We start from the raw sequence: 21,265 nt of genomic DNA, 5'->3' as shown, positions 1-21,265 counted from the left end.
CAATTTCTGGAAGGTTTCTTAATTAATTCAATTAATTAACCTTTCAATTTAAACTGTGTGTTTTCAAATTCAAGGGCCATTCTGGTTTTTTCCAAGAATACCTGGAAATTGATGGTTTGCTCGACATAATGGGTTCAGTGATGAATGCAAAAGATACTATGGCTTCAACTGTCAACTGGTTTCTTTAATTGGGTATCTGGAGCATCTTGAGGTAGTAGAAGGTGGTCAAATTGGTCGTAGATATTTCATGGTGTCGCAAATGGCTAAGCAATAGTTTGCAGTGAAAAACGATCGAAAAGAGCGAATTGGGTCTTTTTTAGCCTTTTAACAAGTAACAGTCACATTTTGGCGCTGAAATAATTTTAATGAACAGTGGGCAGTTTTCGATTTAGGCAGGGAGGTGGTTTTGTGTGCCATCACACCGCTTTTAAAGGGAAAGTGGTATTTTTCGCAAGCTCTTGATCTACCCTACTGCCGCCATGTAGTAGAACAGTGCCCAGGAAAAACCATGAATCTCACGTGCTCTCAAGCTGTTATCAGACGGATAATGAATCCACGTGATATGGTTTTACACCATCAGATCTGGGGGTAGGAGATCATACGGTTGTAGTGCAATTGAGTTGCACAGATAGAATCGGGAAAGTGATTTAGCAGGGCCCGGGATTTAATTACAGATAATTGTAATTAACTAGTGCATAATGTCAAGTTTTTTAATATAACTAGTGGGTAAATAAGGTGGGACCATGGGTTATGTGGTGGGTTTTTTTTAACCACACCAAGGTTTGGTGAGTTAAAAAATGGTATCAGGGAAATATGAAGTAGGGAAGTTAATTACATAATGCGGGGGCATAAAAACTTAGGTTAAGGGGTTTTTATGGGTTTTTGAGGGGAAAGAAGGGAAATTAACAAGGGGGAAAGTGATATTTGTAATGGGGAATGCGTTTCACACTAGGGAAGATGGTCTTGGGAAGGGGGGGGTTATTTTTGAAGGGAAATTTCTAGGGAATGTGTGAAACCAAGGGGTAAAGGTCAAAATGAGGGAAAAAAGGGTATTTATAAGTAATGAAGGGATAATGGGGAAATTAGCAATAAGTATGTGGGGGTGTAGTGAAATGATGGGAAATTAGTAAAGAAGCTTGGTGAATATCCTTTCTTTCTCACATTTCCTCCTACACATGAAACATATGGCTAAGCATGATAAATGAGCTTTTGACTTAGCAACCTTGTGCATTTGTAACCTTTCTTCTACCTACCCTTTATTTATCCTAACATTTTCTCTTCATTTTAATGGGTGCATTTGAGCTTGTTGACCCTTTATTTCCTTTTCTTTTGACAACGAAAATATCTAATTCTTACCTTATAACTTCTAATGGCTTAGATTAAACTGATTAGCTCATTCTTATTCTCTACCTAACTACTGATCTGCCATGGTTAAATAGTTTGGCTAGATCTTTATTCTCTATCTATCAACATGAAATTTAAATCATGAATGGGTCAAGATTAAGCTATTTGACCATCATGGGTCGTGGGATTTCTGACAAGCTAAACAAAATCTTATTTTATAATGTAAAGCAACGGTAGTGGCATTTGAATTTGCACACTTTCATGATCTATTTTTATTTCTTTTTGGGGTTCATATTTTCACTTTTTTGATCTTTTTTCTTCATTTTTGTCCTTTGATTATTCTTTTAGGACATACCATCTTTACATTTTTTAATTTTTTTAATATGGGAAACATTTCGCAGAAAGCAAAAGTATGTACAATATTACAAGAATAACCATAGCCAATTCAAAATTATGAATCCTATTATAGGACCCTAATAGTGGCTCCACATGGGCATGGCATTTCCTGGTGAAATGTCAAGAACTTTAAGATTAGTAGCCTTTGAAATTGTGACTATAGGTAACTTTTAAACTTCTCTTCTATTATTTTTATTTATTCATACTTATGACAGTGAACCTCTCAAAGCTCAGGGCCTTCGCTCCGGGCTTCAACCTTAAAAGATTACCATCCAATCCAATCTAAACTCTGCAATGTTATAGATAATGAGCAAAGTAAAATTAACTACTGTTAATCTGTGGATAAGTAATGCTTCAGCATCCTACCATTGAATGGTCCTCCTCATAGATTTGTTCCATCTAATTGTCTCAAGGGAAATGCATTGTTACCTCTGTAACCATAAATGATATAAGGGCCTTGCCATAGGAAATAAAATTTTCCATGTTTACCCTTATCTTCTCTTCTGGAATCCCATTTGAGAACTTTATCACCTATGTAAAAATCATCAGCTTTGGTCTTTTTGTCAAAAATCTTTTTGATTTTATCCTAGATCACTTGTGATTTGACATAGACTTCTTCTTTGGTTTGCTGCAAGTGTATTGTTTGATTTATCCTTCTTTGGATATCATTTGGTTCTACCTGCAACTCTTGAATGATCTTCATCACTGGTACTCCTAAAGAGGATGGAAAAACAACATCCATACCATATACTAGCTGATAAGGAGATGTACCAATGGAATTTTTGGTAGTTAGTCTCTTTGCTTATAAGGCATTTACCAACTTTTTGTTCCATGTCTTCTTGTTGTATTCTAGTTGTTTCTTAATGATATTAACAATGATTTTGTTTCAGGATTCTGCAAGTCCATTACCTTGAGGGTAATAGGTAGTGAAATGGCCAAGGGTAATGTGATATTTGTTACAAAAGTCTACCATTTTCATGGATTTCAAAGTAACTGCATTATCAGTAATGAGCTTTTGGGGGCATCCAAATCTTGAAAGGATATTGTTTTCAAGGAATGAGATAATGATAGAGTATGTGGCTTGTCTAGAAGGGGTGGCTTCTATCAATTTAGTAAAGTAATCAATTGTTGTCAAAATCCATTTATGTTGGGCTGAGGAGGATGGGTGAACTTCTCCAATGAAGTCTAAACCCCACTGTTGAAATGGAATTTCTATGGAGATAGGTTTGAGAGGTAAAGGTGAAAGCTTGCTTTTTTCCTCAAATATCTAGTAGATATGACTGGAGATCACATTTTACTTGATATCTACAAAAAGGGCGGGCCAATAAAAACCTGCCCTTAGAATCTTGTCAGTAGTTGTTTTCCAATAAAGGTGTCCTCCACAATCTCCTGCATGAAATTATTGCATAATTTTTTCAGCTTCATCTTTCAATAAGAAATTTAATAGAATTCCACCATTATCTTTCCAAAATAAAGCATTATCTATTATACAATATTTCATTGATTTCATTTTCAAAAATCTAGCTTTAGTTCGAGATAAACCAAGAGGAGCTTGTAATTTTAGTAAGAAAAATATGATATCTGCATACCAAGGTGAATCTGTAAAAGTTTCACTGATTTGTGGAGTTGCCATCTCTTCCTGATCATATAGGGCACCAATGAAATTTATATCTAAGGCCTGAAAATTCGATTCAGCCATGAGTTTAGCTAAACCTTGGCCTTTGATAAGTTTTGTAGGATTTATTTCTATGTCATATTCTGAAATAGTGGCAATTCATTTGCCTCTCTTTCCTTCAGGCCCATTTTGTGTCAAAATGTCCTTTACTACTGAATTTGGAACATAAGCAACGATGTGTCAATACAAGATGTATACTCTGAAATATTTAATAGCTTTTACTAAAGAAACTGCTTGTTTTTTCATTATGTTATACTTTAGTGTAGCATCTCTCAAAGATTTGCTTAAAAATGTAATTGGTTTCTCATAACCTTGATCATTCTTTTGCAACAAGACTATTGCAATAGTATGTTCTAAAGCAAAAGAAAAATTTATAAAAGCTTTGATCAAATCAGGACTTATGAGGACTGGATTTTTGGTAAGGGCTTCCTTGATTACCTCAAAATACTATTTAGCCTCCACTGTCCACTTAAGTGCTGAATCTTTCTTCAACATGTTGTTTAACTCTCTAATTAATTCTACTAAGTTTGAAATGAATCTCCTAAGAAAATTTATTTTTCCTAAAAATGACTGTAATTCTTTGATGTTTCTAGGATGAGTGATAGTCAAGATTGCTTCTATTCTAGCTGGATCTATTCTAATTCCATCTTTAGAGGTTATGTGTACCAAGAGTTTACCTTCTTCTAGACCAAAGAGTGTCTTTTTGGGATTTAAGGAAATACCAAATTTTCTGCATTTAATGAAAACTCTTCTTAGGTGATCTAGATGTTCGTTATCTAATTTAGAAAAGACTGTGATGTCATCTTGGTAAACAACTAGAAATTCATGGATTTCTTTGGCAAAATCTATATCCATAGCTCTTTGGAATGTTGCTCCTTCATTCATCAATCCAAAAGGCATATTCAAATACATGAAGGTACCCTAACGATGCAGTCTTTGCTTGATCCTCTAGTTGAACTAAGATTTGCTTATATCCAAAAAATCCATCAAGCAATGAAATTATGGATGATCCTACTACCCTCTGAAGAATGTGGTCCATTTTTGGGAGAGGATAGTTGTCTTTTAATGACACTTTGTTCAAGTTTCTGAAATCAACACAGAGTCTGATTTCTCTTGTTTTCTTCCTAGTAGTGACTAAGTTAGAGACCCAATCTAAATATTTAATGGGTGCTATGATCTATGCATCACACATCCTTTTTACTTCCTTTTGAATGAGTGGCATAAGAACTAGATTAATTCTCTTAAGATTTTGTTTAAAATTTTTATGATCTTCTTTGATAGGTACCTTATGTTGGATTATGCTGGTATCATAAGACTTAAGGTCTTCATAACTCCAGGCAAAGACATCTTGAAACTCTTTGAACAAGTTTATGTACTTCAGTTTTTCATCTGGAGGTAATGCTTTGGATATTTTGATAAGCTTGGGTTTTTCTTCAGTTCCTATGTTACATTCTTCTATGTCTGCTCTTAAAGGCTCCATTTTTTGTTTCCTAGCTACATCATTTGAATCAAACAAATCTTCTAATGGGACTAATCCCTTGGGAAAAAGGTTATCTTTAAGGTTTAAAATTTCAGGATCATCATTCATTATTTCTTCTATTTCTACATTTTTTAAGTTAACTATTTCTACTTTAGTGAAATTAGTGGTTTTATTCATATCTAAATCATTTATATCTATGTTATTATCTACTGTACAATCTGTATCTATATTACAATTTTGAAACTCTCCTTCAACATTCATGAAATCATACATTTGAGAATCTTGTGAGAAAATATGCCAATATTTCAAATTGTTAGTTATAGCAAGCCTATGTCTCACTTCTACAGTGTACTAGTGGTTGGGCTGAAAAGGAAATTTGCAGGTACTAGCAAAAGTGGCCAAACTGTGAGCTTACATATTCTGTTTCCTAGGAATGGCAACAAAGTCAGTTTCCAGAAGGTCCTTAATCAAATCTAGGATAGTATCTCTATATTGGCTAAGTTTGGGATTATTCATAGAGTATTCACGTTTGATTTGTTTTATAATCAATTATGAGTCTCCCATGATAGAAACTCCCTTGGCTCCAACTTTTCTAACCATTTGTAGTCCTAATATTAGAGCTTCATATTCTGCCATGTTATTTGTGCATTTAAAGTTTAATCTAAAGGCATGACCTTCAGAATGATTTTTTTCCATGTTGTGAATCCAAACTCCTACACCTCCTCCTAATCTATTCACAGAGCCATCAAAATCTATCTGCCATAGAGACTCATGAAATATGTTTTCACTATCAGGTGCTGTGTATTTTTATTCTATAGTTGTGATTTATTTTTTTCCATTGTCTAAATTGTACAAGATAAAAGAGTTGATATCAGAATGCATGGGGTATATAGGGAAATTCTGAGGATATTCTGCACTACTCACCATGTATTTCATCAATGTTCCTCTGTAAAGTTTTCTTTGTTGACCAAACACAGATATGCTGGCATATGACATGTCTAACTGTAGAGATCCATGTAATTTTGCTCCCCATGAGCGAGGCAACAACATTCCATATTTGGGTGGGATATAAGCAACTATTATGTGTGGAGTGTTGAAGAAGGTATGTTTTTATCGTTTATTTTTTCATCTTTTCTTTAAAACTCATAACCTCTTTGCATCATGAACTAGGTAGATAATAAGAAATTATGAAAAAATCTATGGGATTTGTATGTAACGCAAAACAACTAAAAATTTCCATTTTCTTATGCAGGAAAGGGATAAAACGGAAGATTTTCCTCCCAAAGGAAAAGACAGGACAAAGTTAACTGTTGTCTCTTTGGCAGGGAACCGCATGCAAACAAGGCGATCCAAATTGGAGCATATTAGCTAGGAAAGGGAAAAGGAGATATCAAATCGGTGCAAGAGAACAAGAGGATAAATAAGAATTAACAGCCTGGTGAATCCCTCAGGATCCTTCGATCCTGAGGGATCGCTATCTTGATGATTTTTGCAAAATGGATATCTCCGCTCGGCTATTATAAGAAGGGGCAACATAGCTAGCCGAGATAACTATTTGTTATTTATTTTATGTAATTCTCCTTTGTATTTGAAACTTTGATCATCGACTCTCGTCGAAGAGTGATTCACTGTAACTCTGTTTGATGCTTTAATATAAATCTGGTTGCCATTCCATCTTTGATTCTGGAGTAATCTCAAGCGGTGTGTCGTTGGAGGCTAACAGCCTGACCCTAGTGGAACGCTTGCTCCTGTACCATTATCTTTAATTCGCGTGTGGTTTTTCATTATTAGCTCTGTTCGGTAATCTGATGTGTTTTGTTATTTTACATCACGGTTCTGTTATATTTTGCTTATGCTCAACTGAGTAATGTTGTTCTTTGTTCAGAATACTGCGATTGCTTATTCTGACTTTGTAACATAGTACTATTCCTTTAACCACTGATATAACATTGTTGTTCCTTATAGAATGCTATTGTTGTTCAATTACCGAGTCACCATACTGTAACATTCATAAGTTGGTATTACTGTATTTATCTATGGTTTACACTTAATCATGATTGTTGCTCAATTGGCATTACTGTTCCATTATAAATTACAATCGTTATTCTTTATAACTGAGACATATACTTGTTGTATCAAAGTCAATTTACTATTTCATATAGATATCAAGCGTGTCGTGTGTGATATTTGTTCTGGTTCACTGTAAATTTATGTTTGACTCTAATTGTTGTTCCATATTTCATTTCTGTTCACTGCCGTTCCATTCCTATTGCTGCTTGATTTATCTTTAGAGAAAAGATTGTTATATAATTCTTGTATGATATGATTGCCGCATTTATTTTTGTAGACTAAGGTTTTGCTGTTGAATCTTGATTATAAGACTAGTTGTTGTTCCATTTCCTGTCATTTGCGTTATCATTTCTTTGGTGTGCAGAACGATCTAAGACTGTAGTGAACATTGAAATTTGTTGTCTAGTTCCCAAATTGATAATATTTTCCTTGATTATCTTTAATTACATCAGTTTACAGAGGGATGAGTTACCATTACTGTACCCTTGACTGACAAATTGTTGAGTGCATGATTTGAGTTTTAAGGCTCTTTCTTGTAAGTAGATCTTGTTTCAAGAATCCATTTACTCTTGTATTTAGAGCACTATACTACTAGCATTACTTTGACAAATGACTGCCTCAAATTGAGTACACTCTTTGTGATAACAAATCTTTCCTGGATTGATAAGTTAATGTAGGGTAAATAGAGGTGAAAAAGACCCTTTTTATTGCTCGACACTATGTCCATGACAATACTCTTTGCTGGGCACTGGACCAGAGCTAGACACAAATCTTTAATTAGGCCAAGGCATTTAACTTGGTTAGAATCAAAGGAAAAGAGGTCCTTGTATGGTATGGTGATATCTAATTTTAATCTCTCCATGATTGCTTTTGGCATTAAGTTATGGGATGCCCCTGAGTCTAGCATAGCATTATGTAAGATTTTGTCATGAACGTTCAATCTAATGTAGAAGGGAGGAATACATCCTTGCTGATGTGTGCCATTCACTTCTCGACCAAACAATAACTCAGGTTGATCATCATTCAAGTTTACAACATCCTCTCCTTCACCTATTTTTAATGTTTCAATGATTTGTGTTCTATATGATTCATTTTTCAGTAGCTCGACCAAAGGAACTGATATTTTCAACTTGGCTATCTCATTTTTAATGTTGAATGGAAATTGAGTTTTTCCTGATTGGATGAGATCTTCCTTAGCAAATGTGGTTTATGTATTTTTATCTTGTTTTTCAATACCTGACACTTCAGTTTGTGTTTCAGTAGTTTTGTTTTGAATTCTCTTATTTGGAATGATTTGAGTAATAGTTTCAGTTAGAGTCTCAGATGAAGTTATATCTACAATTTTTGGGCTGGAAGTCTCCTGAGTTCCCCTAGGGAGAATTTGTAGAACTTTGCTCATGGGATCTTCTGTTATATTTTTAGTTTGGGTTTGGATTGATCTCTTAGTGGGAATTTTAGTATTCTTTTTGATTCTAGGGTTGTACTGTTTGTGAACCTCATATATAGAAGATTCATAACCTTGTTTCAAATCAAAGGATTCTCCGGATTCTAATGGCAATCATTTCCACATGTAAAATTCTTGTTCTTCCTGAGTAAGAAAAATAGTTTCTTCATTTTTAATCCATAATAGGTTTATCTAGGTGGCATCCTCTTCTTCATGGTTTTGTGAACCCTCATCATAGTTTTCTTGGAAGGGTGGTCTAATTTGTTGGTTTGGTATAGCATTCTTTCCAATGTTAGGATTCTTCCTAAAGTTTGGGTTTCTTATTGGGGGTGGCTGTTGATTTTCCCATTGAGTTTTTCTTTCCATGTTTTCTAATCTATCTATTCTTCTTTGTACACTCTTTTCTAAATTATCTATTTTACCATAAGAAGTGGAAGTTTCCTCTTTAGTGACAACTCTTTTTTGATATCTCATCCCAGCTTTCTTAGCTAATAAATTTTCTTCTACACTAACAGACTTACTCTACATTTGTTCTAATGTTTCAAAGTTTATTTCCCTTAATTGCTATGACATGTCAGTGTCAAAATCATCAAGAAATTTGATCAATGCTAGGTCTTGTGGAGGTTTAATATTAGCAGGGATTGCATTGTAGATGCTATTGAACCTAGTACAATAATCTTGAACTGATTCATTAGGATCTCTTCTAATGTTATCATATTCATATAGTATTTGTAGAGGGTTTTTCTTTCTTTCCAATCTATCGAGGAATAAGCTATGAAAAGCAGCTAAATGTGCAATATGATTAGGAGGTGTTGATGCCTCGAAAATCGCTGCAACAACATTGGGGGATAACCACCCGGTCCGGACCTTAAAAGCAGCTCCTTTTCCGTTTGGTGTGATGGCTCCGACTGTTCATCTAGGTCCAGTTACCTTCTCCCTATTGCTATTGGTTTATAATGTATCTTTAACTACCAATAGACAGGGACATCAGATCACTTCTTCTTGCTGATCAGGCAAGAGAATGACCCTTAAGCTGATTTGGGCTCAGCCAAGCCACAACTAAAGTTTTGCCTCTTTGAGGAGAGGACTTAAAAGAATGTAAAATTTACTCTAAATGCAAGCTTATTCTATGATGCAAGCCAAAAGAAACTAATCTAAATCCTATCTTAATTAGGCAGATATAAATCTAACCCAACTAAGAGCAAGATAATTAAAATATTGGGATTTAGATATGTCTTGTTTATAATGAATATCAAGTTAATGAAGTAGTTCAATTAACTGATATTATGGATATCAAAACACATCCTATTGAGACCTTTTAACTGAAATAATAAACCAACAACACTAAGGAAGTAGTTCACATAAATGATATTGATTATCAAATCAGCAAATCTAATAACTAAACAATAATATGTGGAAATAGTTCACAACATATTACCATTCAATAAATTAGTTTTAACAAGGCAGATTTCTGAGTAAATAGTTACTCAGGAATCAGAAATTAATCCATAAGAACAGAGATACATGATAACAATATTGAGACAAACCACCCATATCGACAATAGTGCACAAACATGAATAAAATGACACATTACTGTTACCATAAAAATGAAACTGATATTCAAAACAATAGTATTAAAAATACCAATTTATTGCATCCATTTCTCTGATCTTGGTCTCCAACAGTCCTTTACATTGCTTGAACTTCTGCCTTCAAAGCTAGAGCCACAATAGTGCAAGCTTTGTTCTTCATGCATAATTCAAGATACAAAGGAAAAATCCTCAATAATCCCCAGATCTGAGATTTCACTTCCCTCTCCTACAACTCTAAATTCCTATTACAATAGTGCTTTCAGAAGTCTCTAAAATTGCAGAGGAGAGCAGCCTCTATTCCATTTTGCAATCTGTTATTTATACTGTCTGTGAAGGAATTCTTGAGAGGAAAGTTTGGTAAAGAGAAATCTGCCAAATCCAATTCTATTTGCTCAAAATTCCTGATCTTCAATTGTTGGAGCCTTCTCATTGATTGAGATCTTTTTCTCCATATTCTTCCCACTGTTTTCCTGCAAAAAGAAATCAAAATAAATTAAAATGCAACAACAAAATCAATTATGGCATTGCTGGCATTTAAATAAAATCCAATCAAATTTTATTAAATAAATAACTGAAAACAAAATATAAACTTTCTTTTGATGCTTGGAATGGTTCGATTGGTAAATGATATCATTGACCAATGGATCTGCAATTAGAAGAGGCTTTGGACAAATGAAATTCAAAACAATAACTCAGAAAATTGATTTTGTTTTCAAAATTCGGAGCCTGATATTCTGCCTGATTTTTGGCCCAATAAATGATCAAATATGTTGGTGAAACCTCCTTCAAAATGTTCTCCTTGATTTTCTCTTTCCAATGAGCCGTCCTGGGCCTCATTTGGCCAAGTATAACTCAATTTATGAGCTTCCAAAGTTGAGGAGTCAAATCTGGCATAAATCTGGAAATTCTGCTGTTGGGCTAAAAAAATGTAATTAAAAACTAATCCTAAATTAGTCTCTAATTAATTTAATTGTTAATTAGAAACCAAACTAATTATCAGTAAACTATTTATTAATTTAACTAACTAATATTTAATTAACTATTTATAAACGAATTTAATCTAATTAAAAAAACTAATTAATATTAATCTAACTGATATTTAAATATTACATATAATTAATTAATTTAATTAATATAATATATTACAGATTATAATATATTACATATTAATTAATTTAATTAATATAATATAATATATTACATTTAACATATATAACCTAATATTAAAGATATACTAACCTAAACTACTTTCCACTCATACGTTAATATATTAAAACATGTCAAATTAAAACATATCACACCATATGTTAATATATTAAAACATATTAAAGTAAACATACCACACCATATGTTAATGAATCATGGAACAAGTCGTTGGAACCAATGTATAAAACTTTGGTTTTATTCCTTCTTGTTATCGGCACCTTCCTCATCGCCACATACCTTATCACATCGCATCGGGAGATGGATGGGTTAACGAACTTGTTTCGTATGCATATAAGTTCCGATGCGAATGGTTATTTCCTGTTGCTTCATCGCATCGGTAAATCGGGAAGGAGGTGTCGGGGCTTTTTAATATAATGCGAAATAGAACTCCCGATGCGATCTTTTATTTGTTTTTTTATATATTTTTTTAATTTGTTTGTTTTAAATTTTAATTTAATTAAATTAATTATCTAATATATTAATTAATTTAATTAATTTAAAATTTAATTTTAAACTTAAATTTTCATTTTTTTAATTTTGTTTTTATGAACATAAGTTTTTAAACTATAGCTAAAACTAAAACTACAGCCACTTAGAAAATAAATGAAAAATAATAAAAATAAACTACAGCCACTTGAATGTTTGGTTTTTCGAGATTAAGATTTGATTAGAAAATTGGAGTGAATTTCTTAAGTCCCGATGCTTAATTATTTGGCTGCATAATGAAAAATGTTAGTAAAACTCTCTACGAGTTAATATTTAAACTAAATGCGATATTGTACATTTTATGCATTTTTTAACCCAGGCTAGATAAATGATGAGATTTCAAAGGAGTGCCATTTTCAAACCAGTTGACCAAATGAGGTGAAACAAGCGTCAATGTGAAGCTTATAAAAAATCGATTCTAACAAAGCAATCAAAACAAGAATCCAAAGAAAACTAAAAATTAACGAAAGCGTAGGGCAATCAATTAAAATAAAAATAAAAAATGTGCTTAGCCAAAAATTTTATAGAAAGGGTCCCCATTATTTGAAGTGAACACATCAATAATGGGGGGTGTTGTGTTTTTACCACAACAATTGGCGACACACGGGAGAAGAACCAGTTATCTCTTTTTGTTATGAATGAGATTTTCCTAAAATTAAAGTAAAAATAATTAAAGAAGAGAAGATTATGCTTGAAATGCTTGACTTAGTTCATTAGTCTGGCGAAAAGCAAGAATCATCTAACTGTAATTTTCCTCAAAATTTCTCATAAATTAAAATATTTCAAAACTCTACATCAGTCCTTAATTAGTTGTAGAGATAAAGCAGGGGTCACTTTACAGCTTAGCTTTTAGAATATACTCATTTGTCACAAGTAGAGCCACTGCTGCCAGCAAACATCTATAGTCTCGGCAGGGTTACTTTTTCAATCATCAATGATTCAGAATCCCATCTTTAGAAGAATTATTGACCTAGAGATAAATCCATTTATATATGTATTACTTTTTTATTTTTTATTTTTATTTTTTATTAAATCTTAAAAGCCATTGTCCTAGTATGGTAGCCAGATAGTTGACAATGCCATTCACTGGTTAAAATTGGACTGAACAAGCTGGCTCGTGATGAGACCCCTTGTCTTATAATTGTTTGCAATCATAAGCCATTACCCTGGTTTGTTTAGCAGTGTTGGTAATGTCAGCCTATTTTTCCCCTATGATCATGGTAAGCAGGCTCACGATGAGACCTCTTATCTTTTAAGTTTAAATATATTTCTGGATTATTCTCTAGAAAAATAAGACTCTTTGGGATAGGGAGAACCATTGACTCCTTAAGAGTTAAGAATGACAATTTCAGAGTTAAAGGTGTTTTGCTGTAAAGTGTCTTTACTTGGTTATAAATAACTTTTCTTGACTGATAATAGAACTCTGAAAGATCTTAATAAAATTTTGAAATCTCAAAATGTTTACAGTTTGATGAAAAAGAAATTTTCAGATTTTACGATACTTTGCCAACTTCTCTTGATTGGTAATTTCTTCCTTAAGTATGTCTACTTTAATAATAAGAAAATCAAACTTTACTAAGAGATTTAAAAAAAAACTAATAGGTGACTATTAACAATTTTTCTCCATGTATCCTGACCATTGTTAGGTAACCAGAAGACCTTCCATATAAATCACGGCAAAATCACCAAAATCAAAACTGAAATCCAAAAGAAAAGAAGTCTTATGCTAAAGTGAGAAAAGAAATCAGCAATAAAAATAAAAACAAAGAAATCTCTAAAAATGGAAAGGAAAATCCAAGTCTCGCAAAATAAACTCAAACAAGAATGTTTATACCAATGTCTCCAACAATATGAAGAAAAATAAAATAAGCATGTAATCATTTCTTCTCATGTTGAGATTTAGAAAAACTTACCTTGCAGAGTTGTGAATGCTTTAGGCTTTTAGATAACAGTGATCGAAAAATTCAGCCACAATGAATAATTTCTGTTTGATATGAATCTTCTTGTTTCCAAGCATTATCTTAATCATTTTCTAAAAAAAAGGAATGCTTAGAGAAACAAACTAAAGGTTCAGAAACTTCCTGGTGTGGCTGTTTCAATGAGGATTATTGTTGCTTCTTGAAATAAAGCCAGGAGAAGAGTATGGACTTTTGAAAATATGATCTGGCAGAGGATTGAAAACTTTAAATGGAGAGCTGCAAAACAGAGTTTTATATCAGCATAATTTAAAAACAAAAATGAAACTAGAATGATGAAATGGAAATTAATGAAAATGGGCACATGAATCTTACCATTGGGTGTTTGCTTTTGATCTTACCTGAAAGGTATCAATTTCCCCAAACTAGCTGACTCCTTATTTTAATTATCATTAAAAACATGAAGAAATCCCACTAACCAAAATCCTATAACCCAAAATCATTATTTATTTTATTTAAACTAAAGCAAGCAGTAAAAATGGAATGCTTAGTGCTCAAGGGAATTGAAATAAAAGAAATGCATCAGAGATGAGAATGAGAATTTGCAGTAATGACTATTCCTCAAAATATTATAAGTTTAATATAAACTCCATGATTTGATAAATTGTCCAGAATCAAGACCTCATTCAAGTTAATAAAATTTAAATATGAAGATAGAGGTCTTGAATTCCATTTTTGATTATGGAATTATATATTTAAAACTAAAATGTATGGGAAATTGAAATGATTTAAATGTACTGCAAATCCATCATTAACTGCTTTCTTACCATAGTGGTTACCCAAGCTCGCTTTTTAAAATAACACATTGCCGTATCGGATGATTTACATAACATGTTTCTTCACCATGCTTCAAATTTAATTTGCAAAGCTTCACCTTTATTGCTATGCCATATATCGATTAAATGTTAATGGCTCAAAGGCATGCATTGGAAGCTATCACATCGGAGATTGCAATGGCAAATTGCTGATAAGAACATGTGCAATGAAATGAAGCGATCGCATCATTAAAGAAACATTATATCGGAGATCAGAAAATATTTACATTGTGCTTCCCGTATCGCAAAACGCACATCGTAGAATCAGAGATTTGATGTAAGCATAAATAACAATGCGAAGAAGCGATTGCAATATCGGCGATTGGAAAACTTTTGGTACCCGATATAACACGATATGATTCCTGCGATGCCGATGTGCGATGAAGAGCGGACCTGATAATTTTTATGATGGGATTTTAATAACATATCGGATCCGGGATATCGGCCATAAATAAAACTGCAAGTGATTGCGATATCGGCGATGCGATGAATGACATAACTAATCGGCGATCGCAATCGGCAATCTTAAGTGCATGATATAACAATTTTCAATATGCCGATATGTAATGAAGAGTGGACCCGATAATTTTATGATGAAAATTTGATAACATATCGGATCCGAAACATCGGCCTCCTTTAAAGTTATACTCCTACCATTATTGCGATTGAACGGACGCGATATTTTTATGAATTTGATTTGAATTTCATATCGGGTCCGGAATTATGTGTTTATCGCAATATTGGTAAAGTCATTTATCGAAGATCAGCGATTCATGATCATGGAAGTATACTTCACTTGCAAACCCCGATATGTGAAATGCGATATGGCATATGAGTAAGATAATACATCGGAGGTCTTTGATGAACAATTTTTTATCAAAAGAAATACTAAGAGCTACTTCCGATGAAATGTTGTGATGCAAATGGTCTTATGATATTTCTTGAAATTTCAATTGGGTTTTCTAATGAATGAAAGCAAAGCTAAAAAATGCTTAAACTCTAATGAATTAGAATTGAATTTCTCTGAACCTGTTTGCAAATTTAAAATGAGTTTGCTGCTTACTTCAGATTTTGAAAAGAAATAAAAACCTACAAATAAAACAGAACATAAATCAAAAATAAGCTAAGAAAAACAAAACTAATAATGGATGAAAATAAAGTTGTAAATGCGTACCTGAAAAGAATTTGTCTGTAAATTTTACCTGATAAATCTTCAAATTCTTCTTTTGATTAAAATCATCTCATTATTTATTTTAAATCTAAGTGCGCAATCAGCCTAAATGAAATCAATCATTCATGTTCATGGAATATAAAATTTACCAGAAATAAATATGAAACTATGCCTCCCTTTCGAAGTGAAGTAACAATTTATTACCTCTGCTCATTCCGAATTAATCTCGAGAAAAATCTGTATTGTTATAGTGGCTTTTTAATAATGCCTTTAGTAAATAGACATGATGCGTTTTTACAGCATCAGATAATAAACTAAAGATTAGAATGAGATTAAGCCACTAATTGTAGAAAAATGTCAAAACAGATTTAAATGTGTGCACTTGGCAAAATGGGCATCCTTAAGATCATCTTTTGGCAAATTCTGAGGAATATAATATGAACTTCATATGATTGCTGTGACAGGTTAGATTGACTGATAATGATTGAATTAGAATTAGGCTTATCATAGTCAATCATACATCTCATAGGATAATGGGATCATGAAGCTTTTATATCCTCAAATCCTTACCATATAAATTTCAAAAGAAAATCTTAGAAGGAAATCCCGAAATGAAGAAAAGTGGCTTTGAGGCAATCGATGCCAAGTGCAATTTTAATTGATTTTGATCAAGACATTATTCAAAATAGGCAGAGTAGAGAAATCGCTATAAGAAATTTCAAAAAGGAAAGCAAGAATTAAAATCTTCTGATAAGGAAAAATGTTTCCACTGAACATGTATGAGAAGGCTGATTGCTCTGTTTTATTTTTTTAATCTACAGAACTATTGCAAATAAATTAACTACATAAAACAAGCTAACTAAATTAATTCTACTCCTATTCTAACCATATACATGAAAATGACTAGGTATAGTCATATTTCCAGTGTAACCATTCTCTCATTTTTATTCCTGCGTTTATGTACAGTTCAAATGTTAGCAGTAAGAATAAAAATCTAACTAAACCAAGGAAAATAAATCTGAAATCAGAATGTACAGTTATTGTTAGGAATTTAATTAAAATCTCTCTCTCCTGAAATTTCCTTTCCAATTGACTACCAATTGGATCATAAAAATCTAGATGGATTTCTATTAAGGATTGAGAAATGTTCAAAGGAAGAGATAACAGGCCAGATTGTGAAGATGAGATTTTAAATTCAAAGGCCTGGAAAAAATTGTTAGTGTTATGTACAAATGTTAAATCATTGTCAATTTTACTTGAAGGAAAAATTTCCAAACAATTTTCAAACGAGTCAATGAAAAATGGATGGAAGCCTTTCAGATAAAATGACAATTTATTAATTGAATTGAATTGCTGGCCGGATTGCAAAAATACATTCTCTTGTTGACATTGCCTTTGAAAAGATAGAAGCTTTTGATGAAACATTAGCATTGATATAAATTGGAATATTAATATCTTTCGATGCTGATGATTATAATATGAAACTTGAATTTCCCAATTGGGCAATGCATCAATTGAGTGTTTGATAGTAAGGTATTCAATATGCCAGCGAAAAGTGTGAAAATTTTGCAAAATAAAATCAGAAAATAAATCTAAGTTAAAACAAAATAGCTGTGAAAGAAAAACTAAAATGAAATCACTATTTGTACAACTAATGTTACAGCACATTTGGGATCGATTTGAAATGATTTCATTTTCACAAGGAATGGCCAGAATTATGGAATTTGGGTGATTTCGAATTCCAACTTGTGAAATAGAAAACGAATTATGATTATGAATAGGAATGGGAGTTTGATCCTCATATGAATCATAAATTGGAATGATTTCTTGAATGGTGAAATCATGAAGATAATTTGCTGCTCTAAAATGAGAATTAGTTGAGATAATTTCTAAATTGAAGCGTTCTTCATCCTCAGATGTTATTTGAATTTTATTAAGAGGATTCTCTTGAGAAAAATTGAAATCAACATCCTCAATATCGGAGTAATCATCATAAATGACCTCACAAGATTCTCTAGAATTTCCTTCAATCTCATCCAATATATCAAAACAAGGAGGGACAAGAATTTCATGTTCATCAGTGGCAAAAGAATGATCAATTATTGTTTCTTTATCTTGATAAAAACTTAATGGTAATTCATTTAGATAAGCCTCTTTAATTTCTGGAATATCATTAACATCAAGAGGAAAAATATTACCATTATTGAAAATATCAAGATAAAGGGAAAAGTGTGAACCTGAAACAATGCATTTAAAACTGTCTCTGTTTGAGAGCTCTTGTGCATTATGCTCATTGTAAATTTCAGATTGCAGATCATTCCTTTGCGTGCATATGCTTTCTTGAAGAATGCTGCTTTGCTGCTCTGATTTCGGCATTTGTTCATCATGGAGAAATTCATAAATTTGTACAGCAGTTTGCATTTTATTTGCTTTGATTGCTGCTTGTACTTGCTGATTTGCGATTTGATTTTCCGAATTTACTTCAAAGTAGCTTTCAGATTTCAAGGCGGCTTTTTCTCCAAAATTGCTGCTGTTGTCTTCTTGCATTTGAATGGAAATATTTTCCAAGCTTTGTAAAACCACTTCGTCACCATTTATTTGCACATCCGAATTGGGATTCTCATTTGTATTGGAAGGGGATGGAACAAAGCTTGAATCAATTTCATATGGATTGGGAATGGTTGGAAGAGAACTAATATATTTAAACCAATCTAATGATTCTTCTTCCGTAGGTTTATCTTCGTCGCTAAATCTTAAACAATTCAAGTGAAATCGAATATGAAAATCATTAACAGATTCATTTTTAAACCTTCGTAGATATTCAATTTCTTGACATACCTGTTCATAATTGTAGCCGTCAAATTTACCAATGAAAATTGTAACAAATTGATCCCAGCTATGGATTGAGGCAACTGGAAGAGTTTTGCACCAGTTTCTGGCTTTTGCCGCAAATGTGAGAGTAAAAATTCTGCATAAAATGCCTTCATCAATTCCTTGAAAATCATAATTTGAAACATTTTGAATAAATTGAAAGACATGGTTAAAAGCAGAAGAATTTCTCTTACCATTAAACTTTGCCTGAGACAAGAGTCTTACCACTTCGGGTGGAGTATTGGAGGATGCACGTCCATGGATACAACTCCATATTGGAAGGTCAAGAGGAGCCATCACCATAAATAAAGAATTAAAATTGAAAAGACTCCAACAGACAAAAATCTCAGGCCCTCCTTCTAGCGCCAAAAATGTTGATGCCTCGAAAATCGTTGCAACAACATTGGGGGATAACCACCCGGTCCGGACCTTAAAAGCAGCTCCTTTTCCGTTTGGTGTGATGGCTCCGACTGTTCATCTAGGTCCAGTTACCTTCTCCCTATTGCTATTGGTTTATAATGTATCTTTAACTACCAATAGACAGGGACATCAGATCACTTCTTCTTGCTGATCAGGCAAGAGAATGACCCTTAAGCTGATTTGGGCTCAGCCAAGCCACAACTAAAGTTTTGCCTCTTTGAGGAGAGGACTTAAAAGAATGTAAAATTTACTCTAAATGCAAGCTTATTCTATGATGCAAGCCAAAAGAAACTAATCTAAATCCTATCTTAATTAGGCAGATATAGATCTAACCCAACTAAGAGCAAGATAATTAAAATATTGGGATTTAGATATGTCTTGTTTATAATGAATATCAAGTTAATGAAGTAGTTCAATTAACTGATATTATGGATATCAAAACACATCCTATTGAGACCTTTTAACTGAAATAATAAACCAACAACACTAAGGAAGTAGTTCACATAAATGATATTGATTATCAAATCAGCAAATCTAATAACTAAACAATAATATGTGGAAATAGTTCACAACATATTACCATTCAATAAATTAGTTTTAACAAGGCAGATTTCTGAGTAAATAGTTACTCAGGAATCAGAAATTAATCCATAAGAACAGAGATACATGATAACAATATTGAGACAAACCACCCATATCGACAATAGTGCACAAACATGAATAAAATGACACATTACTGTTACCATAAAAATGAAACTGATATTCAAAACAATAGTATTAAAAATATCAATTTATTGCATCCATTTCTCTGATCTTGGTCTCCAACAGTCCTTTACATTGCTTGAACTTCTGCCTTCAAAGCTAGAGCCACAATAGTGCAAGCTTTGTTCTTCATGCATAATTCAAGATACAAAGGAAAAATCCTCAGTAATCCCCAGATCTGAGATTTCACTTCCCTCTCCTACAACTCTAAATTCCTATTACAATAGTGCTTTCAGAAGTCTCTAAAATTGCAGAGGAGAGCAGCCTCTATTCCATTTTGCAATCTGTTATTTATACTGTCTGTGAAGGAATTCTTGAGAGGAAAGTTTGGTGAAGAGAAATCTGCCAAATCCAATTCTATTTGCTCAAAATTCCTGATCTTCAATTGCTGGAGCCTTCTCATTGATTGAGATCTTTTTCTCCATATTCTTCCCACTGTTTTCCTGCAAAAAGAAATCAAAATAAATTAAAATGCAACAACAAAATCAATCATGGCATTGCTGGCATTTAAATCAAATCCAATCAAATTTTATTTAAATAAATAACTGAAAACAAAATATAAACTTTCTTTTGATGCTTGGAATGGTTCGATTGGTAAATGATATCATTGACCAATGGATCTGCAATTAGAAGAGGCTTTGGACAAATGAAATTCAAAACAATAACTCAGAAAATTGATTTTGTTTTCAAAATTCGGAGCCTGATCTTCTGCCTGATTTTTGGCCCAATAAATGATCAAATCTGTTGGTGAAACCTCCTTCAAAATGTTCTCCTTGATTTTCTCTTTCCAATGAGCCGTCCTGGGCCTCATTTGGCCAAGTATAACTCAATTTATGAGCTTCCAAAGTTGAGGAGTCAAATCTGGCATAAATCTGGAAATTCTGCTGCTGGGCTAAAAAAATGTAATTAAAAACTAATCCTAAATTAGTCTCTAATTAATTTAATTGTTAATTAGAAACCAAACTAATTATCAGTAAACTATTTATTAATTTAACTAACTAATATTTAATTAACTATTTATAAACGAATTTAATCTAATTAAAAAAACTAATTAATATTAATCTAACTGATATTTAAATATTACATATAATTAATTAATTTAATTAATATAATATATTACAGATTATAATATATTACATATTAATTAATTTAATTAATATAATATAATATATTACATTTAACATATATAACCTAATATTAAAGATATATTAACCTAAACTACTTTCCACTCATACGTTAATATATTAAAACATGTCAAATTAAAACATATCACACCATATGTTAATATATTAAAACATATTAAAGTAAACATACCACACCATATGTTAATGAATCATGGAACAAGTCGTTGGAACCAATGTATAAAACTTTGGTTTTATTCCTTCTTGTTATCGACACCTTCCTCATCGCCACATACCTTATCACATCGCATCGGGAGATGGATGGGTTAACGAACTTGTTTCGTATGCATATAAGTTCCGATGCGAATGGTTATTTCCTTTTGCTTCATCGCATCGGCAAATCGGGAAGGAGGTGTCGGGGCTTTTTAATATAAT

The sequence above is a fragment of the Pinus tabuliformis genome, chromosome 4_2, assembly GCF_031772625.1.
Source record: "Pinus tabuliformis cultivar Carrire ecotype Pingquan chromosome 4_2, CPIR1, whole genome shotgun sequence".
In the NCBI taxonomy this organism is placed as follows: domain Eukaryota; kingdom Viridiplantae; phylum Streptophyta; class Pinopsida; order Pinales; family Pinaceae; genus Pinus; species Pinus tabuliformis.
Note: the sequence above shows the minus strand (reverse complement) of the source record.